Source organism: Lynx rufus, unplaced genomic scaffold, assembly GCF_022079265.1.
Source record: "Lynx rufus isolate CCGP_SWC_20201006 ecotype Redwood Valley unplaced genomic scaffold, mLynRuf1.p SCAF_6, whole genome shotgun sequence".
NCBI lineage: Eukaryota > Metazoa > Chordata > Mammalia > Carnivora > Felidae > Lynx > Lynx rufus.
Window position 1 is genome coordinate 125,107,841 of NW_025814878.1, and position 26,207 is coordinate 125,134,047.

Genomic DNA, 26,207 nt, shown 5'->3' on the forward strand with positions numbered 1-26,207 from the left:
TGTTCTCTCTGGTTTCCCGACAGTGTCTGTCCTCTGGTGTTAGCTCCTTAATGAAAAGTGAGGAAGTAACCCTGTTGTAGGGTATATGTGAGACTTCAATGGTTTCTCTCATCTTTTTTTTTTTTTTTTAAGTTTATTTATTTTGAGAGAGGGCACACAGTCGAGTGGGGAGGGGAAGAGAGAGAGAGAGAGAGAGAGAGAGAGAGAAAGAATCTCAAGGAGGCTCCACACTGTCCTCGTGGAACACAACCTGAGGCTTGAACTCACGAACCGTGAGATCATGACCTGAGCTGAAATCAAGAGTTGGGCGCTTCAACGACCGAGCCACCCAGGCACCCGGGTTTCTCTAAAATCTTAAAGGTAGTGTGTCATATGATTTTTCTTTTAAATAAAGAAGTTTAAGTATTCAGGTTTGCATTTTTGTTAATGACTTTTTCATATCTCCTGAAAGAAATGAAAAAAAAAATCCATTCACCCAAAACCCCAACAGTCTGCTAAATAGCTGTAAAACAGAGAAATGCAGCTTTGAGCATTGGGGCCTTTTTATTATTTTCGACTCTGATTTTACGGTCGAGTTCTAATATGTGACCAAATGTATTACATGAGTGTTTACCCCCCTTTTTTTTTTCTTCCTCATTTTGGCCACATGGGAGTACCTAAAGAGATGGAATGTGCCACACCCCGAGAATGAGGCACTCTAGGGGCCTAGGAACTTGAGAAGGCCTGAAGCAGCAGGGTCTGTTCATCTCGAGCTTGGCCTTGCCTGTGCTAAGTGGGGAGCAGAGAGCCAGTGAGCTCCTTCAGCATGAGTTCTAAAATGTGTGTGTGTGCCCAGAGGGGCTCTCCTGCCCTCTGCAGAAGGAGTGAGGGAGAATTCTGGCCAGGAGTCCCTCTACCTTGTTTTGTTTTGTTTTGTTTAGTAATCTCTACATCTACCGTGGGACTCGAACTCAGGATCCTGAGCTCAAGAGTCATGTGCTCTTCAGACTGAGCCAGCCGGTCCCCCCACCTTTGAGATCAGTTGTAGATCCCTGACGTTGTCCTCACAGAGGGCCCTCCAGAGAAGTGCTGTTCGGTTCTTTAAACCCGGAAGGGCTTACATGATTCTATCCTCTCTCCCCAGTTGTTTTTGTGCATTTCATAAATGTCGTACCTTGGAGTTCTAGATTATGCTTTGTTTTGGCTGTGTGTGTGTATGTGTGTGTATATGTGTGTCTGGGTAGGGGCTGGCGTTTTTAGGAGATGAGAATTTTTATTATGATTCATTCCACATCATCTGGAAGATTAGTATATTGTGGACAGCTCATTCCCTGCATGTTAAATTGCACATTTTCCTAGATTGACTAGAAATTATGATTTTTTTTTTAGAGTCGTTTTGTGGTTACATGGTGATGCTTTTACCTTAAAGAGATCACCTTCTTTCATTTGGCCAGAATACATTATCAGTTCACACATGATTTAATGAATAAAATTGAATCCCTTTCCTTCTGGCCTGCTTTTGGGAATCAAGGGATTCCAGGAGTGTGAGTGTGCACATATTTGTTTCCTAGGGCTCTTGATCTGAATCCTTCAGTGTATTTACTGTTCACATTTTCAGTACTTCTTAGCATATTTAGCTTTCTAAGTTGTTGGCAACTGTTACATAATCCTGTTGCGATGAAAAGTTTTTAAATTTGGTGAGGAAGAGGTCCCAAATGGGAGGTTGAAAAAACAAAACAAAACCAAATTCCTCTATTTTAATGAACAGAAGTGAATTGAGAGTAGGGTAGAAATCCCAGCTAACTGATTTTAGTATAAAATACTTCACATCTGTGTGTGATAGGTTGTACTTAATAAGACTGACTACTGATATAGAGGTTCTTTTCACAGTGAGTTGTCTTAGGTTAGGCTGAGCTATGCTGAAGTATGAAACCAACTTTAAAACCTCTGTGGCTCAACCCATGAAATGTCATTTCTTGTTCCTGTGCAACTAGCGCGGGACCAGGAGCCCTGTCTTGTGGCTCCCTTCCAGGCAGTGGCCCAGGGATCCAGGCCGCTCTCATCTCCTAGCTGTCCTGCCATTGCACATGCTTCCAGGCAGCCCCAGGAAGGAGAGAGCGAGCAGATCACACGCCAGTGTGAAAAAGCTTCAGACTGGAAGTGATGCGCGGGCCCTTGGCTCACAGCCCATTGGCCAGAACTTGTCATGTGATCTACCACCTGCCATGCAAAGTTGTAAGGGTACCAGGCAACGCGGAGGAACACATTGCTGTTCTCTGAACAGGACACCTCTTTGCCACAGGCATCTTTGCCACTGTCCTTTCTTATTTCTCCTTAAAGCATACTGTACACAGAAAGAAACTAGAGAAGGCTTAGGCCTCAAAGGTGGAACGTAAGAAGTGAACCGTGCCACCGAGCTATGGCTCTGCAGTTGTGATCCCCAGGCCAGCAGCATCAGCATCACCTGGGAACTTGTTAGAAATGCAGGTGCTCAGGCCTCACCCCAGACCTCTGCTCCAGTAAACTCTCTAGGTTCGTGCTCAAGTTTGAGAACCATTGCCTTGGATGAATGGAATGTCTTGTAGCACCAGTTGAACTGATAATTAGTGAATGAACTCTGAAGTGCCAATATGCACTTGCTAGTGTTTTTGTGCATTAAACGTATGCTCAGGTGTGAGCCCATGTAGGATAATAATAGCAAGCACTTAGTTTGTTAGACTCTAAACCTCACCATGTTAAAGCACTTAACATATTGAACTCAGACGTTTCTCACAACGACCCTGTGAAGTAGGTATTATCATCGTCTCCATCTTACAGATGAGGAAACTGAGGCAGAAAAGGGTTCTATAACCGTAACCGTCCAAGGGCACTGCCATAAGGTCAAGCCACTCACCACAGCTGGCAAGCAGAAGAGGTGGGATTCAAACCCAAGAAATGTGGCTCACAAGTCTGCTCCTTCACTGCTGTGCAGTTCTGCTGGCTGGTCTCCGGGTGGTAACCCCCCGGGCCCTGCAGTGGTTCTTCTCTTTTTCTTGGAGACCGGCTGTCAGAATGAGCAGGAAGTGCGGCGTGTCGGTGGCGGTTCACATTAGGGGCGAAGCCCCCCCCCCCCAAGCAGCGTCAGTCGTTGGTGGTTTATGTGTGTGGCGGGCTGCGGACAGCGTGGGCCCAGTCCTGGAGATGCATGGCTGGGCAACAGTCGCCCAGTCATTTAACACTGAACAATAATAGAATGGGGTTGCTAGGGCTGGCACCCAGGTGTTGCTGGGAAGCATTTTCTCAGAGCGAGGTGGTCCAGTGGCACTGGAACATGTTTCTCCAGCTAACCCGTGTGCAAGCTTCAGGCGCGCGAGAGGCACTTCTCAGGTCATTTTCTGTCATCCTCTGCCCTCCCAGATGCTCCTCTGAGGCCTCATTCCAGGAGGTGGTCTGAAGATAGTTTCTGTTCAGTTTTTATGATCAAGACTTAAGTTGTAATAGACACGATGTGGTTTTGCTTCCAAGAAAATTGGTGAAAGGGTTCTCCTTCTTCCCACTGGGGAAAATCAGGAAGAGTGAGGTGCGATCTAACCTTTCGAATTTTGAACTGATGGCAAAGGATTTTCCAAATGACATTGAGAACTGCTTTTTAAGCAGTTCTGTTTCCTGGCATCCTTTAAAACTTGTCAATGATTAACTGCATTCACTGTCTTCCAGGTGGGTCTGTTATTTGTTGTTGTTTACGTGTACTTTGCTGGCCCCTGCACTTCCTTGCCTTCTTTGTCTCCCAGGCTCAGCAGGCTAGAACTGAGACGGCTCTGGTAGCTCTGCCCCGGGCCGGTACCAGCTTCGACTCTAGGTAGAGGATAAAGATAGCATCACCCCTTTCGGTTTTCATGTTGGCCGGGAACAGCTGCTACGCTTTGTATAGCTCTGAACCTAACATTTCATTGCAGAATTGCTGAAATTTTTAGTTTTCTGCAAGCCAGGGCTTAACCACGGGGTCTTTCACATTCAGACTTCAGAGTCTAGAATTTTCCTTTGAGAAACAGTTGCTTGCCTAGGAGTGTGGCGATGTAAGGGAACAGAGATGGGGGGGGAACTGTTTTGCATACATTGCTTTACAGATGCCGTTCCTTCTTTTCCTCTCCCTCACTTCAGATGGTTTAATTTGCTTAGGTGCTCTAACAGAGGTGTAGATAATTGAAGTAAATCTTGAGTCAGATCTAAACAAAAGAAGAAAGAACTGACCTAAAAAGAGCAACTGAACTCACGCTAATTGAATCACAGGGCCCTGTGCGCAGATTCGCCCAGACCAGCTTACCCTGAGGGGAAGGATGGGGGGGACCCTGTGCTGGCGGAGGTTTGCGTGCCCCTTAAGAACCAACTCCTGCGAGTCCCCCGTGCAGATTTCCCGGCTGCATTCCGTACTGAGGCGCATCTGGGTTAGAAGTTCAGCTGTGTGTGTGTGTGGGGGGGGGGGGACTACCATGAAAGCCATTTTGGGTTGGGCGTTTAGAAACGTTCAGAAAACGTTTCTGCCCCCTCAGAGACCAGGAGCCCTTGGTATTTGTAGATAGAATCCACTTGTTTACTGTTTCGGAGAACAGCTACATGTATGATTTGGGCATCTGTTGGATGAAACCTGACAGGCTTGCCTCAAATCTCTGTAATAAAAGATGCCACCATTTGAAATGACACGGTGTTCCTCCTTCTCCTTTGCCAGCTGTCCAGAGTGGGAAACAGGATGCCATCCTCCCCTGAGCGCCTTCTTATTCCAGAGCACCTCCAGATCATGATCACGTGGTTGTAAATACCTAAGCTGAGAGCCATCCCTCTCCTCTCTTCAGCGCCATTGTCCCTGGCTGTCCCTGGCCACTGGGGCCGCAGGGGAGGCCTTTACTTATCTATCTCTGCCTCTGTGCTCCCTCCCACCAGGTCCCTAGGGCCCTTGGGGCCCTGTGCTCCTTAAACCATCAATTCCCCTTTTCTCTTCCTCCTCCTACTCACAGCATATCACCCCCTGTCTGTTTTCTTGAGATTACTAATCAGTAAAATATTTGAGTGCCTACTGTGTGTTCAAGATTAAGATCATCCAACTTCCTTGAGCACCCTATCAAATGGTTCTTTTCTGTACTCTCTCATCTTCCCAGACTCAGAAGGTTTATGCACCTTCCTTGCTAATGCTTTCACACTTATTTGGACACTACACTCTGCCCCTTCCTACCAGTCCTTTTTCCTATCTCTGTGGCTTAACCAGGGTGTTCCCGTCCCATCCTGGACCCTCTTTACTCTGACTCCCAGCCCAGTGAGTTCTGGCCTCGCCTCTCTGGCCAGCGAATCGCATGTGTGCTCAGAAGCTCTGACCCGTAGACTAATCCCATAGTACCCAGACTTCCCCTTCTGATTCCTGTCATTTCTTCACTTTCCAGGTGCCTATAAAAGAGCTTAGCTCTACTGCCTGCTTGGAAACCTTCTTCCCAGTCCCCATTCTAGGGCGGTAGGAAATCTAGCCTGTGGCAGGAGCCCCTTACTCTCTAGCTCCCTCCATTCCATTGTACATCCAGCCTGCCTCTCTTTGTTCCCGTTTCCAGTCAGACCTCCCTCCCCTGCAGTCCCATTCCATGTTTGAACAAGTTCTCTGAAAACTGACATCATCTTCTCTGCCTACACCGAGCCCGCGGCCCCACCGCCCCAGCTTCCCGCAGCTCGCCCCCCACGCACCCTCTGTCAGCAGGACCTGCTTTCTGGGCTTTTCAGGGTCCCTTCTGTGTATGGGCTCCTTTCAGTCTCTCTTCCACCCCTCCTCCCCCTCCACTTACACCTGCCAGTGTTCTCTCCCTGGACTTCACATTAGTATCGCAAGGACAACACTTCATTCTCTTAACTTCTCATCATCTTTTTTTCTTCTTCTTTCACCCAGGTGGTGAGCTTCTAGAACACCCCCCCCCCACACACACACACCCCAGGTCTAGTGGCAGAGCCATAGTTACCAGCTGAGGTGACTGACAAATGCATTTTTTTATCATCACGGAGTATTTGAGGGCCGCAGGTGGAGTATTGTTTCCTCCAAATCATTGGAAGGGTGACTGCAGCTCCCATTTGTTAATTTTTTCAGACAGGTTTTTTTGTTTTGTTTTGTTTTTGTTTGTGTTGCTTTGTTTTAACCTCTAACCAACTTAAAGGCCAGAAAAAAATTGGTTTTCACCTTCAAAGGCTACATGAGGAAACAAGGAGCAAGCCAATCCCCCTGCCCTATACCTTTAATCAGTCGCTTTTCCCACTCCCCTGGCTGTGACTCTTGAATTTTATAGTTGATATAATCCTCCTGTTTATAGCCAATTTATTTTATTTATGCATTGCAATTTAAGGAAGGACTATTTGGTGCATAGAGGGCCTCGGTTTTAATTCTTGGCTTCTATTTAAAAGGCTCACTCATGCCATTACCTTTTGTTAATTGCAAAACAAACATCCTCCCAAGACCACCCTCTATTCTGGGACCCCTTTGAGAGTCCCAGGAATTGCTAGTGTTTGGGCCACATTTACACCTCTACGTGGATCTTACAGAAAACCTCCTCGGTGCCTTTGATGGCCTAGAGGTGGTGGTAATATGCACTCAAAAATCTGTTTTAACCTAATGGTCAGCATCAGGAAACTAACTTGGTTTTAGCAGCTATTCCTGGAATTACTGGGGGAACAAAACAAAACCATGTAAATGCAGTGACATAAATGGAGATCATGATCTCTCCCCCAACCCCCTTTCTGTAGCATGAATTCTGTTCTAACATTGGAACTGTTTACAGTAGGCATTGGAAATCATTTTGGGGGATTGATTTCACTAACTTTTATTAAGTCACTGCCATGTGTTGGATCCTGTCGGAAGTGAATTATGTGATTGATCTCATCTTCACAAGAAAAAGGAACATTTGAAAATCTGATCAAATTTATGGACTATTACCCAAGAAATTTTACATACAGTTTCAACGGTATGAATCTTGTACTTGCCTGTAGAATGGGGCTTATCAACCTGAGCATATCACTCCTTGATCAGCGCATCCTTACTTAGAGTGCGCTAAAACAGATGCTCACTGTGTGCCAGGTACTGGGCTATAACTAAAGATCTCTAAATTGAGGGAGGGAGGCAGGAGAATGGTTTCATATCTTAAGAAGGAATGCAGTCCAATTATTTTCTTTTTCGTATATTAAAAATTTTTTTTCATATATAAATTTTTTAAATATTCATTTTTGAAAGAGAGAGAGAGGGAGAGCAAGCAGGGGAGGGGCAGAGAGAGGGAGACACAGAAACCGAAGCAGGCTCCAGGCTCTGAGTTGTCAGCACAGAGCCTGATGCACGGGGCTTGAACTCCCAACCTGTGAGGTCATGACCTGAGCCGAAGTCAGATGCTTAACCAGCTGAGCCACCCAGGTGCCCCTGAAAAAAAAAATTAATTCTAAAAATCAAGTTTGCAGTGATATAATGCTTTCATTTTTTAAAAAAATCAGCATATTCCCGTGACATATATCTCATTTCACATTGCATCTTCCAGACTTTGTCCATTAACACATTATCAAAACGTAGAATGCTTAAGTGTACTATCTTGCTTTTTAAACTTGATCTGATTTTGTAACCATTTTCCCATGTTTGCACACATTGACCTTCATGTTTGAGGTAGAACCAAGTCTGAGCAGGTTTGGGGTAGATGGGGCAGGGTGGTGATGACTCACCTAGAAGAAGTCAGTCTGGCTTAGGAGATGTCCCTCTGTTGTTGGTTTCATGGGTGATTTCCCTTTATACAGTGACACTGATAAATACGGGGAAGAATAAAGGCTCATAGCAAAGTTTATTACTTCTGGGATCAGCTCACTCCCCTCTCATGCCTGCAGGTAAAACCATACCAGATCATCTTTATTCCTGCTTTTAGGGCTTAAAAACTTCAGGAAGCAAACAATCTAGTAACCCAAGATTACTGGAGGGAAAAGAAAAAAAAAAAAAAACTACCATAAACCTATGCTGTCCGGTACAACAGCTGGTAGCCACATGTGGCTATTTAAATTTAAATTAAACTTAAATAAAAATTTAAAATGTAGTTCCTTAGTTACATTAGTCTCCATTCAAGTGGTCAGTGGCCACGTGTGGTTAGCAGTTGCCATATTGGGTAGCACAGATAGAGGTCATTTTCATCGTTGGAGAACTTTCAACTGGACATCACTGCTCCAGACCCTATCAATTCAATAAAATGCTTTCCCCAGTATCTAACATGCTAGTTTTATATGATAGGCTCTTTGAAAGACAGAGGAGGATGGCTTTTGTTTTTCTCTTGTTTTACATGTGGTACAGTTTTGTGTAGACTTGTAATCTGTGAGTTAAGGCTCTCCAAGCACTTCCCCCAACATCAGCAGCTTATGTCAGTGTTCGTTAGCAGGGTCAATTTGACAATGAATACTTCTATTTACATGGCTACACATGTTATGTATTCCGTTCAAACACGAATGTTTCATCTTCCCGTGCCTGGCAGCCCCCTGCCCTCCTTTCCCACCTCCTCCAGAACCTTCTTTTTTCCCCATCTGCTCCCTTTCTGGCCACGGACGTTTTAGATTTTCTTTCGAGCGGAACTTTTCTCTTCATCCTGCTTACTAGCCAGTCCCTTCCTGCTGCATTCTCTTTATTCTCTCCCGAACTGGGAATTTTTTCTGCATCTCTGTTGCCAGCGCAGGAAGCCCAACCTCTCCCTCACCCACAGCCTCACAACAATGTCAGTCCCTTGGTGACGTCTTCCTGGATCCCTGTGCTCCTCCCCTCTGTCTCTTAGACTGTATTGCAGTGGACTCCTAACTGGGTTATGTGCCTCTCATCGTCCCTTTCCTAAAATGCTGCCAAGAAGTTTTAAAAATATCGATCTGATTATTTCATCTCAGGATTTTTTTTTTTAAAGGAAGGGGAATAGACCGTTAGTGAGTTTCCATAGTCATGAGATGAAGTTCATCCCCCTCGGATGGAACCTTGACGCCAGCATAGTCTTGCCACTGCATCTTTGCCCTCTGCCCTACTCCACTCTCCCTCTTCCAGCAACGCACTGGTATAGTGTGATGGCTCCCAAGGGTTTTATTTTCAGGGGCTAGAAAGCCAAGGCAAAACTTTTGCAGGTAGACACAAGGGATTGTCTTTTCTGTCTCTCTCTCTCTCTCTCTCTCTCTCTCGCCAAGTAAGGGTGTTAATAACCAGTCTCAACCATCTACTGTCTTTATCATCTCATTTTAAAATTGAGGCACCTGACCCTAAGAAAAGAATGAATTCAGTACTGTGAGTATCTTAGTAAGTCGTGTGGTTTTCTTTATTTGCTCCAGCATGGGTGAAAATGTAGGCGTGTATGGGCCAGTGTTTTTGTGACACCGTGTACCATCCAGACATACCTCTTGAGTCTCCACGCATTTCCTTCTAACTGCTATGCCCTGTCTTCTGAAAGCCAGATCTTTCCTTTAAGCTCAGGTTTGCTTCTGCCCTACTGCCCTCACGCTTGATGACCTACCTCTCGGGAGGCTTGCAGCCCTAAAGTGTTTGGCTCACGATTCATTTTCCCTCGGATTAGAACTTATCTCCATGTGTCTTGTCTATCTCTGCAGCCCGAATGTGAGCCTTTGAGGCCTGGGGCTCTGTCTTAGAGTTCCTGGTCGTTCTCCAATCTAGAACATTAGCAGACTAATGTCTGAGAATGACCACCATCTTCTTTCAGGTTTTCACATTGATACGAAATCTTGCCCTACATCTAGGGCACAAAAACAGTATAGAACATCTTCAACAAGTTAACTCCTTGCAGAGAGAATGCACCTTTTCTGTGTACTGTCCTTAACTTTGACTTGAGTACACTGAAAGCTGCAAGAATGGGGCCTGGAAGTCAAACCCCAGGAAAATGAGGAGACCCTTTTTTGTTTTTAATGTTTCTTTATTTTTGAGAGAGAAAGAGCATGCACGCAAGTGGGGGAGGGGCAGAGAGAGAGAGGGAGACACAGAATCTGAAGCAGGCTCCAGGCTCTGAACTGTCAGCACAGAGCCTGATACGCGGCTCGAACCCACGAATCACGAGATCATGACCTGAGCCGAAGTCGGATGCTTAACCGACTAAGCCACCCAGGTGCCCTGAGACCCAGTTTTTAAAAATGAAACCTCTCTGGTAGCTGAAGCCATCGAAATGACAAGTACAGAGACACTGTGATCATTCTGAGCCTGGCAACTTTGAATGGATTACTGTGTCCCTTTGTTTTCTCTTTCTCCAAACTGAAAAAAAAAAAAAACAAAAAAACATTTGCCTAATGTGAATAATAGTATTTGACTATAAATTTGGGTTGTACAGGACACATGACTCACACCAGGAGCATGGTACTTTAAAGATCTTCATGTAAGATAGAACTGGAATTACTTTGCATATCTGTCTTCCAGACTGGATTCCCTTTAGAAGAATCTCGGCTGGTAGGGTTAAAATAAAAAAAAAAGTTATCACAATTAGTAGTTTCTTGTGGGTGAAGCCTTAAAAGGATTATTCTTGCCTTGGCCAATGCATAACATTAGGGGTTAATTCCAAGTAATCAAAAGACAGTGAGGTTTTTTCCCTACATCTCTGTCTTTCCTGCAAACAGCAGTTTTACTATAGTCAGGTAGCAAACTGTTGTATAATCTGTTAGTCCTTTTCTCTCCCTGCCATCCACCCCCACCCCCACCCCCACTCCCCAGCCCTTAGGAAAACTCTGTTTCCAGATTGGGAACATGCCAGGATGTCACTGGCCTCTAATAGAGTTTATGGAAAAGTGTCAGTTACAATTCCAAATCTGTTAAGTAACCGGGGCCACTCTCTTGAGGTATATTTTGACTTCTGCGTTCTAGTTGTGGGGCCGGCAGAGTATGAAATTGGGTTTGTGTGAACATGTGTGTGCCTGGGTGTAGTGGACTACGTTTTCTTTCCAGAATCATAATGAAGCATCTTAAAGGGCTCTGAGAACGTTTCCTCGGGCATATTCAGTGAGCACGGTAGATGCCGTTGTTTCGCAAGTTTTTGCTTTTCTTTGTCTGTACCGGTTGTTCTGACTTCATGGCTGGGAGGAAATTGAGGACGTTGAAGAGTGCCTGCTGTTTGGCTTGTGGTGCCGAACCGGTTAGCTAGCTCCTGTTCTCAGATGGGCCAACAACAGGGCCAAGCCCCACAGCGATGGGAGAGGGGACACGCAGAATGCAACCTCCTGGATTTTGCATGGGGACAGCGTGGCTGATCTGGTCTGCACACTCTTGTGTATTGCCTGGGCCTTGTAAAGGGAGATCCTAAAAATACCGGCCCCATCTTAGAGTGATGGCATAGAAATTTGTGTTGCGAATTTAATGTACAGCCTGGCTTCTGTCGCTCATTTGCCACCGTAACTCTCCATGGCCTTGCTTACTGTCGTCGCACCACCGTGTTCCCCGCTCCTCCCCCAGGCCTCTTACCTCGGAGATTGTGAGGGGCTAAGGGGTACTTAGGCAAGGAAGTTTTTCTTTGTCTTTTCTTTTTTTTTTTTTTAGTTGACTTTGTAAAGATTTTCTCTATACTCCAGGAACTCTGGTGGGCTGTTTTGAACATCTGATCTTATCATCCTCTGAACCCATTAACCTCACATATGCTGGTGTGAGGCCAAGAGAATGAACTCCTGGTCTTGAATGGCAGGGAGGCAGTGTCCTCTGTACTCTGGTGGGTGAACTCCTTCTGGTTCCCGTAAGTGGCAAACGGCCCCACAACTGCCTTGATCTGCTATGAAATGGGACTTTGCTGCCATTGCCAATCCTGGATGTTCACAGGGATGTTCATAGTGTTCAGCAGCAGGTGAAAGTCCTTTTGAGCCCGGACCTAGGCATCCCAGCAGAGTTGAGTCGCATACAGAGTTAAGCCTGGAAGGACATCAGAGGTCATGGCCTGCCTTCTACACACGAAGGATCCAGTGTATTCCAGGCTTATGCAAGGAAGCACATGACATACAGATTGCTCTGGGTTCCAGTGGCTCAAGAATGGTATTAAATGCCACTGCATTATTATGATAATGACAGTGTTAACTCAGAGTTTAACTTGAGCTACCCTTAGTAACTTCTGGGGCTTCCGTACTTTGATGAAGTCAGCTCATATTTGCTGCCGACAAAAGGCAACTACATACGTGAGCCTGGAAAGTGAGTCCTCTTTCTTGGAAGCATCAAGCCGCTCCCACACGGAGGGACAGGGAGTCCTGGTACATTGGACTTGGAGGCTTTTAAAGTTGGAGCTGAAATGGATGCTGGGTAGGTGTTGCTCAGGCATTGTTCCAAGGTTCTGGAGGCCAGTAATACTTTAAACAAGTCAAACAGCCCCTCGAAGGGAGCTGCAGGAAATCCAGTCCTTGGCCTCATGTTGTTGCATGGTCAGCGGGAGATAAAAGGACGGACTGTTGGAGGCGAGGCCCCTCCTATCACTGGATGGCAAACTGTTAAGGGAAGATAAAAGGAAAAGAGTAGGGATGTTCTTTTTGAACAACGAGAGGGTGCCTTTATCACAGGCATTCAAGTAAAATGAAGGGGGTGAGCGAGAGAGCGTCAGCTTTATGATTGCAAGCGGGCTGAAGAACTCTGTTTGAGAAGCAGGACGTGGTTTCACAGCATCCTAAAACCATTTTGTGTCAGAGTATTAGTGGAGGCCAGTCTTTTTTCAACTGATATCCCCATTTGCCTGGGGACATTTGTATTACATACTGCTTAAGTTAAATGGGCCTGAGCCGGGCCCTCTAAACTTTGTGCTCCAGAAGTTTTCCCTGTGGGGGTGTCTGACCCCTGGAGACCCGGTGGAAGCATCAGGCCGTCCTTGGGCCAAGCAGAAGAGCCCCGCAGGGCTGTGTGTTCCCTGTGCCGCTGGCGAGGTGCACAGGCCAGCGCCGTTTGCTTTCTCAGTGACGTGTCTCCTCTTAGGCTCACTTCTGGTGCCGGCCCAATGCTCACTCAACTGGTGATCTCCCCTTTGAGATCGTCCTTTCTGTTCTTTGTCACTTAGGAAGGAAGTCTAGGGGCTTGCAAAAGGTTCTTAAGGGTCAGGGTGGGGCTTTTAGTGTGAACCCACACTGAGGAGCCTGGGCCTGGCCAGTGCCCTGTGGGTGCTCAGTCACACAGAGACGAACCGCGTGCTTTGGGCAACTCTATCCTTGTTTCGGACCCTGCTGGGCTGTTGAGAGCCGGGCCCTTTGTGTTGGTGCCACAGCAGCGCAATTAGACACCCTCCGGAGTCCAGGAGTGCAGTTGTCGGGAACTAATCACCCTCCTGGCGGGTCAGGGCAGAAACAGCCAGGAGGGCCCGTGTGCCTCAGACTTCCTCCAGGACTGTGCTAATCTCCCTTCCTTCCGAGGTGCCTCTCTGTTGGTTGGCTCCTTAGTGCTGGGGCTGGGGGACCGGCCCCACGTGGCACCTTCCTCCCCAGTGCCTCATCCTGCCCTGGAAATAAGCTTTTGGTTTGGGCTCAGTGGACTTTAAGAAAAACCATGTGCTTGCTAATGTTTTTGATTGGTCGACTTGTGATAAACACTTATCAGCCTCTTATATCTCAGAGTATTTGTTTTTCTTCATAATTTCTTAGAGGCAAAACAGAGGGAGAAAGGTCACCCATTAGAGGGCATAGAGGGCAGGCCCACAGAGCTCCTGGTAGTTTGGGCACGGTTGCTTCACCCAGCAGTCATTCTCAGCTGACGGTTTGTAATGTCTGATCACCCACTGTGAAATTTTGACCACAGCTGACCACTTTTCCAATGGGCAAGGGAAGAAGTGATCTCCTCCCTCTGCCTTCTCTGAGCCATTAGGGTGGGTAGAACAACACTTTCTGTCTCCCATGAACTAATTTGGGTTTTATAAGGGGTGTCATCTTGAAATGGCCCTAAATCCTGGGAATTTGAAGCCCCGGTCCCTGATTAATCACCTGCCCTTGGAATCCTTAGCTTGCATCCAGCCCCTCAGCAGGGGAAAAGTGGAGAATCCTGTTCCTGCAGCCCCTTTCCCCAAGCATGTCAGAAAGGCCAGCCCTACGACCTCATGGCCTGTTTAAGAGTTGCAGGATATTGCCTAAAACCCTTCTGCAAACGGCCGCTGAACTTTACTCCAGCCTCTCCTCCTCTGAGCTGTAATGTGACTGAAGGCAGCCAGACCCACTTCAGAGGAGAGTCTGGGAGTGACTGGGTGTCGGCTGCAGGACACTCAGGTTCCACAGCTGGGAGGGAAGAGGTGCTCAAGAAGGAAGAGCCAGCCCATCCCGGCGGGAGCCCGAAGCGCCAGCCTGCTTGATTAAGCAAATGCGAAGTTCCCCGGGATTTGTGTCAGCCGCAGACTGAAGCTGGAGGGGTTTTATTTCCTGCTCTCCGTGTGACGTTGGCAGTGGCTGCTCTACCCCTCACTGCTAACGGGATTGCGTTTGTGATGAATTATATCCCCTTGTTCAACATGGGGGCTGGAATGGAAATTCTTCAAGATCCTCCAACTGACCCCTGCCCTCCAAGCATTGGTGGTGCAGGAGGTGAGGCCCACGGATGAATCTAGGAGTTGGGGGGAGACTTGGCCCAGGGGCTAAATGAACTGGAATGTGAGGAGGTAAAGGGCATAACATAGATAGCTGGCATTGACGGGCACTGTACTGCCTGTTAAGTGTCTTAGTAGATACTCCTTTGACTGATCCTGGTTTTGTGAGAGCAGTATTACTAGCTTCATTTTCCAGATGCGGGCTGAGGCTCAGAGACTTAAAGTCTCTCCATTGGTGGCAAGCTGAGCTTCCAGTCCAAGACATCTTGCACTCTTGATGCTCTGCTACTGTAATGTATTCTCCTCGTTCCTGCTTCTGGATCTTACAGGATTAGGGAGAAGGGACGGCCCTCTTCGAGGTACAGAATCTGAAAGTCAAAAGGAGGATCTAAATAATTTGGTCTCTCACCCTCTGCAAAACTGAGCTGTGGTGACTCCGCCTCTGCTTGAATACTTCCAGGGACAGCAAGCTCATGACTACATTTCTTGGGGCCTCACTCCATCCGTGAGCAGCTCTGGTTGTTCAAGGCTCTGGTAAAAGGATTGCGGGGTCCCAGACCTGCTTCCTGGTGCCTCCCACCCAGATGTTGTTCCTGCCGTGGTGAACACATGAGAGGAGTGTGCCCCCTTTTCCAGAATATCTCCGGTTCCTTCAGCCATTTCTTGGTTTCCCCCTGACTTGGTTTCCCAGTCCTATAGCTTGCTAATTGCCCTTCTCTGAATGGTTTTTCCATGATCATCTTTGGTGCAGAGGAAGGTACCAGAGAATTTTGGAGTCCGACAACCTCAGGCTAGAATCCCGGCCCTGCCCCTCTAGGAGCTGCTTAATAGCCAGCCAGATAACCTCATCATTGCCTTGTAAGGTTTGGGGAAGGATTAAATGTACGTGAAGTACCTCACACACTTTCCAGCCCAGAGTTTATGTCACAAATAGTTAATGCCCCCTAGTTATTGGGGAAGGAGGTACTCTGAAAGACGTGTAATTGGATCTACACCAGACTTCTGATTTAAATCCTGTTTGCTCTTAAGGCAGTATTCTTCTTTCTTTAAATTGCTCAGCCAAGGTGTGATGTGGAGGCCTCTCCCCACCCTTTCCTGATAAGCCAGCAGAGCAGATCTTAGGGTGGGGAGGGTGGGGGCTTCTAAATTCAGTTTCCTGCAGGGTGGGGGGAGACATCTTCTGCCTTAGCCCAGAAAAGCCTGCCCTGCCCTGGGGGTAGGTGCCGGTACCCAGTGGGTCATCTGACCTCTGCCCGGCTGGAGTGCTCCCTCAGTTAGGGCCTCCTGGCAGCCCGCCTCTTCTCTTCACCTGCTTCCTCAGGCAGAGTAGGGAGTCCTACACGGTTCTGCTAAGTTGGGCAAGATGGTGATGAAATACCAGATCCTGGTGGCCAGTTTAGGAGAAAAGACTAGCTCACCTGGAGAGAGAGGGCCACGCTCGGTGGGCCACCAAGCCACCCTCCTCCCCCCCAAAAGGCCAGGGATCTGGGTAACAAATGGCTGCCATGTGGCAGCTGTGACGGCTTCGCGAGTCTGGCAGTAGTTAGTTAGATCCTGTCAGTAAGACGTGCTCCCGGGAGAAGAGCTGCAAGGAGTGGAGTCAGCTTCTTCACAGGCTAATTTACTGACAGAAAAGCTTATAAGCCAGACTTTGCCCCATTTCCCCCCTCTGAACAAGCCAGCTGCACTGTGGAGAGAGAGGTACGGGAAGAAGAGTGGGGTACCACGGATGATTTTATCTAGCACATACCAGGAAACCTCCCCATCTTCCCAGCAGTTTGTATTTAAATAGTAAATTTGATCTGACTCACGTAGTTAAGTTTGGTAAGCAAGAACCCTGTCTTCCAAGTCAACACTTGCCTCCCTGCTGAAATTGTATGTAATGTAACAATCAAAATGTCCAAGTGATTTTTAGTTTTAAAAGAGAAACTGCTTCCAGCATGGAACCCATCACTCTCCCCGAAGCCGAAGCCGCTCCTTCCCCACATGCTTTACTGAATATTTAAAATGTTCCTGTACCTGAGGACAGTATTCCTTGTGAAAAGTCAGCAGCTTGTGGCATTGCCAGTATCCACGGGGGCACCTGAAACCTGATCAGTAAAGGGCAGCCACTCTGGGCTGCAGGAATGATCTCTTGGATTTTTCCTTCCCCTTCCGAGGGGAAGAGACATTAAGAGACAAACTGCAGGAGACCATGAGCTAGTTCTGAGGCTGTTATGGTTCTTTAGGATTGCCTTCCCTCAGAGTTCTCCTCCCCGACTGTTCCTTCTCTCCTGCCCCTCGTGGCCCTTGCTGCCACGAGCAGCAGAGAAATTGTGGGGGGAGGGTGCCGTGAGGGGGTCCGGGACCACCAGAAATCCCGGCTGCAGGTTCAACTGTGGAGAACATCCTCCAGTACCCTTTCTGTGAGTGGCAGCTTGGCCAGTGCTTTCTGGAGAGACGACTTCGAGGGCCCAGAGCTTCACAGAGGCCAGGCTGAGCGGTTTTGCTTCCCGCACACTGTAGGCCAGCCCTGCCCTGTCTGAAGTTCACATCTGACGTGTCCCTGTTCCTGAGCAGCTAAAATAGGCCCTGCATATTTAATCCCTCCCACACATATACTTTCCTTCGTTCGTTCGTTCATTATTTCGTTCGTTCGTTCATTCATTCATTCATTCATTCAATCATTCATAGTGGTGAATACAGCTGAAGTTAAAACTGAGATCTGTCTCCAGTGCTTTGATTTTTGCTCTGGGGCTATGCTAAAACAGTGGCTTCTCCCAAATCTTCACGGAAAGAAAGTTTCCCAGGGAGATCCTTCGTTTTATGTCCCCCCTCTTCCAGAATTCTACGTAAAGTTGAATGCTAGTTTTCAAGGCTGCATCCGAACCCCCCGAGAGCTAACATACAGGTTACAGGATCCATCCCTGGAGGTATTTCTGACATAGTCGTTCTGGCGTGGGGCCCAAGCACCTGTGTTTCTTTCTTCCTTTTGGTCTTATTGCAGTATCCTTGACACACAGCACTGGGTAAGTTTAAGGTGCACAGTGTAAAGACCTGATTTTGCATATATTGAGAATCTGCATTTCTAGCAAAGGTCCGGGATGCCGTTGCATGAGGACTACACTTTGGGGTGGCCGGTGCTGGAGGTTTAGTGGTAGTTAACTTCTCACTGACTGGATGAGGCCAAGATTTCCTTCGCGTGGTATTCACTTCATTTTTGATCTGTGCGGTTCTGTCTGCTCCCTCTCCCAACCGTCTGTGTTCCTCTTCTCTGGCCCCCTCCCTGCCCTGCTACTTCCCCGCCACAGACACCTTGTTAGAACCCCAGCACCTGAAAGTGTAGACTTCCCCGTCAGAATTCCTCTCGCTCCAGGCCTGCATTCCATTTGCACGGAAGCAGGAGTGACCCAGAGGATACAGACTGCCTCTGAGCTCACATCGCTGGATCAGTTGGATCCAGCCACTTGGACAGACTGGGCTATTTGGGATTTCAGGCAGAGGCTGGTGGCTTCCTTCCAGTTTCCTTCTCCTTCTAGAACACAAGGGTGTAGAATGTGGAGGTCCCCCCACCCCCATCCCTTTGCGCAGCAAGGGCAGTGGTGAGTGCTTGCAGACCCTTACCCCATGTGGTGAACTTTTCAATCAGAGGTGGAAGTCCAGTCGTGCGTCCTCAGAGAGTGGAAGGCAGAGGTGAAGGTGTAAGGTGAGAGCTCCTTGCCCTCCCTAGAAACAGGTAAAAGTGGGAGGCCAGGTGCTGAGCCATCTGGAAGGGCAGAAATGCCCCAGAATATGATTGGGACAAGTCAGAGAATGTGTATCTATTCTCTCAAGCCCTGTGCCAGGAATTGCAAATTTTGTCTAAAAGAAGCTTAGTGGAGTTTAGAAACTAGATTTGCCTTGCTCTCCAGCATGATCTTAGGGGTAAGTTGCTTAACCCCCTACACCTTAGTGTGCTCATCTGTACAGTGGAACCAGTACTCCTCTGTGTTGCTGGGAGGATTAAATGAGATACTGCACTTAGTGTGTGGCAAGTAGTGTTCAAAACTCATTAGCTGGTGTCATCATCGTTAGTAGTATTAGTATTAATATTGCAGAGTTTTATAATAAAAACCCTCGGGGGTTCCACCAGAGGGAATGAGGGAAGCTTCGTGTGGAAGGTGGCCCCTGCAGGATTGGATTCGGGGAGACATACATTCTGGAGGAAGAAACTGAATGGAGAGGTAATCATGGAAACTGGGCAAGAAGGCTAGAAGGTAAACTAAGGCCAGAGCCTGGAGAGCTTTGAGTGGCAGGTCAGAAAGTGTTACCACTTCCCACATATATGGTCCTGGGACCTGGGGTACTGCCCTGCCCCCTCCTCCTGACTTTCCTTTCCTAAACTTGGGCTTTGCCAAGTGGTGCATTCTCCACCGCCCACCCCGTCTCCTCACGCAGTGGGGTGAAGATCCAGAACTGGCAGGTGCAGCCCACGGTGCCCAGTTGTGCCCAGTCTGCTGGAGTGCTCTGTGCCACACTCCAAGGCTTCGTTTGACCAAAGCCCATGCCAGCGAGGGGGCAGGGTGGCCTGCCTGGGTTGCCGCCCTCTCCAAGGCACAGACTGAGCCCTACGCCAAGAAACACATCAACTTCCTGGAACTCAGAGCCGTCATCACAGCTGTGAGCTTTCAGAGCACACTCGAGGCTGTCCTGGTTAGAGGAGACCGTCTCGTCCCTAGGCTTGCAGGCCAAGGAGAACGGGCATTGCCATGGTGCGACATCCAGCCTGGTCTGGTTTTGTCTCCAGCCTAACTCAGATGGAGGAAAGAATGTTTCCTTCCTGATGGAGCCCATCCTAAGAGAGACGTCCTCGCTGCTTCTAGAGCTCCCTTAGAAGCCAGAGCATTTTAGTATCTGAACTCCTTTTCACTCAGACTCTTTGAGACTGTCCCGGGTTGGCCCCACCCGGCCAGCTAGACCGTCCACTAGGCTGTTCCAGTCCACAGATCAACCATCTCAAGTATTGTGGTCCTCTGTAGGCTCAGCGCTGTCCGTGGGCCTCTAGTGTCATCCTAGGCATCTAACTTACCCCATCTGTCCTGCGGGCCTTAGGACAGATTTTAGATTTCACTGAAGAATCCTCTGGGTTTTCAGAAGCTGAGAAGCTTTGTTTCTAGACCATCTTCCCTTTTATCTTTCATCTCCCGCTTGCTATCTCTGTTGGACCTGGAGACAGACTCCTTAATCTTTTCTTTCTGGCTTTACATAGCATTGTCCCTTATCTGCTCAGGGGCTGGGGCCTGGGGGCTGGCCTTCCCTGCCCCCTCATCCTCACAGATGGACCTCTGCCCACTCCAAGACATCTTGCTTCCATTGGATCTAGGCAGAGCCCGTGTGGGAATGCAAATCCAGAAATTCAGCATCCTCCCTTGGGAGGCCCCGAGACCACCCCTCTAAATTCCCAGCCTGTGCTGCAGTCACTTACCCCCGCGGGAGTCACCTTCTAGAACAGAACCTCTCCTCACTAGGTCTTTTTTTTCCCTTTTTCCTTCTTCTTCCCCCCCCCCCCCCCCCCCGCTTTCCCTGAGGCGATGGTGATAGAGGTAAGGGGTATCTTGAATGTTCTTCCAGGAACTGTCCCGTACTTTTCCACTCGCTGAGTTCTGTGAATCCCTCAGGCCTGGTGGAACCCCAGACAAACAGGGTAGTGACTCTTGTTACTCAGCTAGAATTGCAAGATATGCTAACTATTCAAATCCTTTACATCCAAGATCAGAGGATGAAAGTTTCAGGGTCAAGTGTGTTGGCGTTGGCCCTCTCCCACCTTGGTTCCCGGTGTGTATTGAGATTACTCGGTGGACTTTTTAACAGTATCTTTTTTAAATGAGGGAGGGAGGGAGTTCAAATTTTAATGAGAGTCTTAGTTATTATATTGTGAAAGTTTAAATTGCAGAGACTCATCTCTCTGATGTGTGTTTTTAACAATTCTATATGGAACTGTAATTCACTTTACTTATTTGGAGATCGTGGTAGTTTCAAAAACAAAACAAAACAAAAAAACAAAAAACCATGGAGGTATTCCTCTTCAGACTTTCTTCCTAATAAAAGTTGCCACGAATGAAGAAATGAATAATAACAGGGAAATTTGGCTTGTTTTTTTTTTTTTTTTTTTTTTTGCGTGTGTTTTTTTTTTCTTCCACAGTGTTTCATTTCACCCCTAGGCATCTTTAAGTTTGGGTGGGGATGATCTGAAAGGATGTTTTGTTTGTGCATTTCTAAAACCTCATGGGCATTTTAATAAACTTGACTTGATTCAGAGTTTAAAGGAAGGTGGGTTAGATGTCAACTAAAACCAGGATTCTTATCCTGCTTATCCTCAGATGAGTGTCTGGGGCCCCTGAACTTTTGATGCGGAAGGGAAATGTCGAATGTAGAGTACGTGCACTTTCCTGTGGGAAGGTCCATAACTTTTATCACACCCTTTAGGAGGTTCTCATCCCCCAAAACCACTGAGAATTATTGGGGTAGTAAGAAGGATTCCTCGAGACTTACAGGGCCTCTGTCCCATTCAGGGGCTGTCCCTACAGTTACTCCTTATTTCTTGATACTTTCTTCAGAATCCAAAGAACTTTTCAAAAGAGAAGGGGGCAAAGAGAAAAGATGGAGAATCGAAGCAGTGAGGTGGAGGGAGAGTGTTTGTGGCCTCAGGAGCTTCTTGTCATGGGTCGGTGGCCCTTTCTCGCCCCAGCTGACCAGTCCTGCAGGGGGCTTGCCCGCCCTAGGTGCTCAGGAACTACAAAGTGAGGAACATTCAAGGTGATAACTAGGCGTGTGACAGGATTGAGCACCTTTCTCCAGACACTGCGAAAAGGGATACGAATGAAAAGGTGGGCCACGCCAGGGTTTCTTGGCAGGGCTTGATTTATGTCTTTCTCGATCTTCTCCCAGTTTTGCACTCCTCCGTTTAGCTGCGGGGAGCCGTTTCCAGAAACCGAGAGAATGTGGCTGAAGGCTGCAGCTCTGGAAATCCTGCATTCCTTTGCTTGCTGACTTTGTAGAGGGCCAACTTGCTCCCAGGGAAGGGACTTGAGGCCCCTGCACCCCAGAGCAGACTCGCTCAGACTCCCCGAGGAGCCTGTGTCATTTGAAAAGGTTTCTGTATACCCCCTACTGAAAGGAGAAGATACGTGTTTGGTCCTATCTGAACCGTCATGGACACTTCCCCCATCACTCAGGAGAAGATGCACTAATCTGTCCTTTACATTAAGAGACTGTTTGGTTCCATGGTGTTTACTCTCTTCAGCTGTCTTCTTTCCACTCTGCTGCTGATAGCACTTAGTGCTGTCTTGTTCTCCTCTGCCCTTGAAGCTGGCAGCATCAGCATCTGCTCTTAATATGCCACTAAGATGCCCAGAGCTCTGCCTGGGCCAGTGGTCCCAGCTGCCCTCATGTGATATGGCTCCTGACCTGCTGGGGCGTGCTAGGGGGTTCTTGTCTGTCCAAGGCACTCTCAACTCCGGTGGATGCTAGCGGGTAGCTCTGGGCAGAATCAGCCTCGGAGCCGGAAGGAAGCTTGCTTCTACGTGCAGGCGGGGATGGGAAATGTTCTGTTGCCCTTGTGCCCTCCCAGATCCCTGGGAAAAGGGATCCGGACACAGGATCGTTTCTGCCTGGTCTTGACTCCCTCTTCATGCCACCTTTTCTCATTTTTGCAGGCTGCTCCGACTCTGTACTCCAGAAGTGGTGGCTTTGAGGTGTGACCCTGCCCACGCCTGGGCCAGCGTCTGCTCCTCGGTAAGGAGGGCCAGCTTGATAAGACGAAGAAAACAGGTCAGTTACACTTTATGGACTCCACTTGAGGCCCAGTAATTTCCAGTGTTGTCTTCCTTTCCCTCCCCCTCCCTCCCCACATTCCCTATGGGTTGCCCTTTTTCTTCCCAAGGTCCTCCTGAGGCTTTGACGCAAAACCACAATGAAATTGTAACTCTGAGTTGCGAGCTCTTCTGATCCAGTGGGCCTGAAGTGTAGGATGAGAAATCTCAGAGGGTACCGGGTATTGGTCTCACAGGAAGGAGTGTTCACACAGCAGAGCCCTGCTTCTCCCTCCCCGCCGCCCCCTGTCGCCCAAATTCAGGCAGTTTGTGTTAAAAACTGGAATGCCAGGCCAGTCCACTTGGCCATGTCCATGAAGATGATGACTTCTTTTCTTATCTGTGATTTGGGAACTCCATCTGGGTTCCCAGCTCTCTCTGGTTCCAGTTGGAAGACATTGCCTTAGAATGGGGTTAGTGATTTTTAATTTGTTTATTGTTATGATTTTATTGGTGGTGGTTATTTGCAGTGGTAGGGCTGATGTGGAGGGTGGCGTCAGGGAGCAAAGGAAAGAATGAAAATATTGAGACTATTAATATCTGTAAAGAAAAAAATGTGCTTTGTAAATGGACTTCAAGCTGTTCAACTTCTCTTTCATCGCTGAGATCAAATCTCAGAAGGTTTAGGTTTGTTAGTTTCGGTTATTACCCCAGTATAGCCCAACGTCAGGTATAGGTAGGTAGAACTCACTAATAATCCTGGCCGACTGGCCTCTGGGTAAATTAGCGCATAGATGTGCCTTAATGCTAAGGTGGATTTTTTTTTTTCCCCATAACCTGGAACAATGAGCTACCTTATTTTATACCAGGACCTTTCCCTTCTTCCCTGCTGCATCCTTTCAAAGGGAGAACTCAAGCATAAGACGCAGGAGCACACTGGAGTAAAAACCTGTGCTGGGTGTATAAGGCTGGTTTGTGTTGCTTCTGGAACAGCAATTGAGGGATGAGTCCAATGACGGTGCTCTTCTTTTCAAACAGTGTAGCTGGGGGGTTCATTTTACTAATTGCACTTTCCAGATTGAGACAAGAAGAGTCTCTATTAAAAAAATAACATTGCTGGGGCACCTGGGTGGCTCAGTCGGTTAAGTGTCCGACTCTTTGATTTTTGGCTCAGGTCATGATCTCACAGTTCATGGGTTTGAGTCCCATGTCGGGCTCTGTACTGAGGTAAGGAGTCTGCTTGGGATTCTTTCTTTTTTTCTCTCTCTCTCTGCCCCTCCCCTGCTTGCACTGTCTCTCCCTCCCTCCCTCCCTCCCTCCCTCCCTCCCTCCCTCCCTCTCCCTCTCTCTCTCTCTCTCTCTCTCTCAAAATAAATAAATAAACTTTAAAAAATTTATTGAAAAATATATACATATTGCTACTTACATTTAAACTAGGTAAAGGAAGTAAACACAGGTGATCTTGGTGTCATCACTGAGTAGTGTCAACGCTTTACACTTTATCCCAGAAAAGGAAATAAATGTAGCAAATGTCTTCCTGCCCAGTCAAAATGGGAAATAACAAGTTTGTGTGGCTTTTTTCTTTTCCAGTTGGAATAAGCCTTTGCAACATTCAGCCCTTATGTTGGTTAGTGTGGTGACAATGGCTAGGTATTGTGTATTTAAGACACTTAGGGAGTTTGTAAGAATGTATATTGGATGTTATAATGACTGTAACAAAAATTATCCCTAGTAATCTGGCTCTGTAACATGAATGTATTTTTGTTACTTCTCATGTTGTCTGTTTCTCTCCTCTCCATTTTCTCAGTGAATCGAATGTAATTTTTACAACTTATAAAATTCTACATTTAGTCCTAGAGGTGTTTACTCTAACCTGTTCCCAGATTTCCATAAATTCTACCACATTTTCCTTTTTTCCTAGTATCAGGACATAAGCAAGATTACCTTCTAAACTCCTCCTATGAATCAGAAAGGTTAACTTTCTTTTTACTGACATAACATAATTACAAAAAACAGTTTCTGGCCAGTTATTTTATAATTTACTATATATTACAACTATGGGGAAGGGGTTTTAGTATCAAAGGTATCCACATATTTGAATCAAACAGATGATTGTCTGCTGATTGATTGCAACACCTCTAGGAACCAATGGTACTTTTAGAGATGCAGGTGTGCCTGTGTATGTATGCACACTTACATGTGTATGTTTGTGTCTCGTGGTTTTCCCAAGAGAGAGAAATCTCCCAAATAAATTTTCAAAGACCGTTAAAATAGGAAGTTTGAAGCACAATTTTGAATGGTCTTCTGGTGGCGAAACCACAGAAGGACTGCAGTTTGGCCTTTGCTTTAATTTTGAACATAGCTCTTCTCTCTTTATAGGAAAGATGTGCGGGCTAAGACGAGGTCTGTTGTCTCGAATTGCATGTTTCTGCAGTTAGTCCTTTTCGTCCCCATTTGGAAATCCGTTAAGTCCATATCTTCAAAATGGCTGCCCACAAGGAAGGCACGTTTTGTCTTTTGGCTGGAAAAGTACCGTTTCTGAGATTCTCTTTGGCTCTTTTGCTAAGGTTTTAGCTTGAGACTTCTGAGCTGACAACAACGTGGCTTAATAAAGTTATGTCCCCAGGCCCTTCCTGCTCTGCTTGCTGCTGGCTGCATTGGTAGCTCTGGGTGTTACCATTTGTCATATCCTAGGTCATGTCCCCTCAAGTTGGAGGAGGAAACCACAAGAAATCATGTTCTTTCTGGTGGTGTTCCTGAGCATTCACTTGGCTGCCGAGATGATGAGCTTGATCTTTGACTACAAGTCCAGTAGAGGACATGTGGAATTTATCAAGGCACAGTTAATATAGGTCAGTACAGGATCTGAGGCTTACTGGCAGGGCTTTGGCTCTAGATAAAATGAGGGAAGTAACTTACCTGCAGACTTAATCTGAGGCCATATCACAGCCATAGTAAGGCATGTAACTGGATGGCACTTCTCAAAGGAAGGTAACTAGAAAAGGCTGCAGAAGTCAATTTTGCAATGGCCACGAGGTGTGGCGGGTGTTCCGGTTGGTCATGCCGTTCCTGTTACCAGCTTTCTTTGAGGCCTGACCTAATACTACATAGTCTAGTACTAGACTACGAGCCTTTCGTGAATTGCTTTCCTGCCTTATCTTCAGTCACTTTTAGGTAGAGGTGGGAGGGGGGTCAAGTAGGAGTCTGAATGCTCGTGGGGGACTGGGGTAGAGTATGGAGGGAAATTCAGTGTGTGTGTAGTTAAGAGCTCCAGAAAGTAAAATACCACAAAATCGTTTTGGCTGTTGGGAGTGACGGTGACAGCACTGTAGGGAACATCAGTTAAGGTTGAAAAACAACCACAGAATGTGGTTTTGGAAGAAAGACATGACTTTTAAAATCGCCTCCCTTTTGTTCTCCCTGTATTCTCATGAATATAGTAGCCTGAGATTACAACAAGTAAATGGCATCAGTTTTTTCTTCCCTAAGTGAAAAGGCATTCACTGATTTTTTTTTTTTTTTTTTTGCCTTTGCTTCCCTTCCAGTGTCAACAAGTGATACAAGAGAAGAAAAAAAAGAAGTGAACACAGACTCATTTCCTACTCCACGTGGATGATAGCTATAGCAAGGGAAAACCTCATAGTATATCAGTTGGGGCAGAAAATGGAGGTAATTGGCAGTGGGGGTTGGGTTTTCCTTCCATCCATCTTCTGGGGTATAGGTACATTACCTACTCATATATTTTAAGAAACGGTCCTTTTTATGTTGATTTGAAGTTTGGTTATAATTCTGAGAGGATTGCCTTCTCAGTTGTCGTGTACAATTTGGGCTCCCCATTAAGAGCACTGAATTACAGCAGTGGAGTTACGTGAGACCTGAAGGTTCTCATCATAAGTTGTTAAGTCTAGAACATTCCTGTAGTAGTAAATGAGCTTGGTTTTTA

At 47.1% G+C, this 26,207-nt stretch overlaps 1 protein-coding gene across 4 annotated transcripts in view; it reads left to right on the forward strand.

The window, feature by feature from the left end:
- Positions 1-26,207, forward strand: part of RREB1 (ras responsive element binding protein 1) — a 133,129-nt gene that overhangs the window by 38,928 nt on the left and 67,994 nt on the right. For 3 of the 4 annotated variants that reach the window (XM_047102717.1, XM_047102721.1, XM_047102718.1), the window contains exons 2-3: positions 22,169-22,283; positions 25,810-25,933. The gene's annotated coding sequence lies outside the window, so the exon portion shown is untranslated. Of the gene's footprint in view, positions 1-22,168; positions 22,284-24,956; positions 25,117-25,809; positions 25,934-26,207 lie in introns of those variants that run through there. The other variant, XM_047102719.1, reaches the window with a different exon arrangement.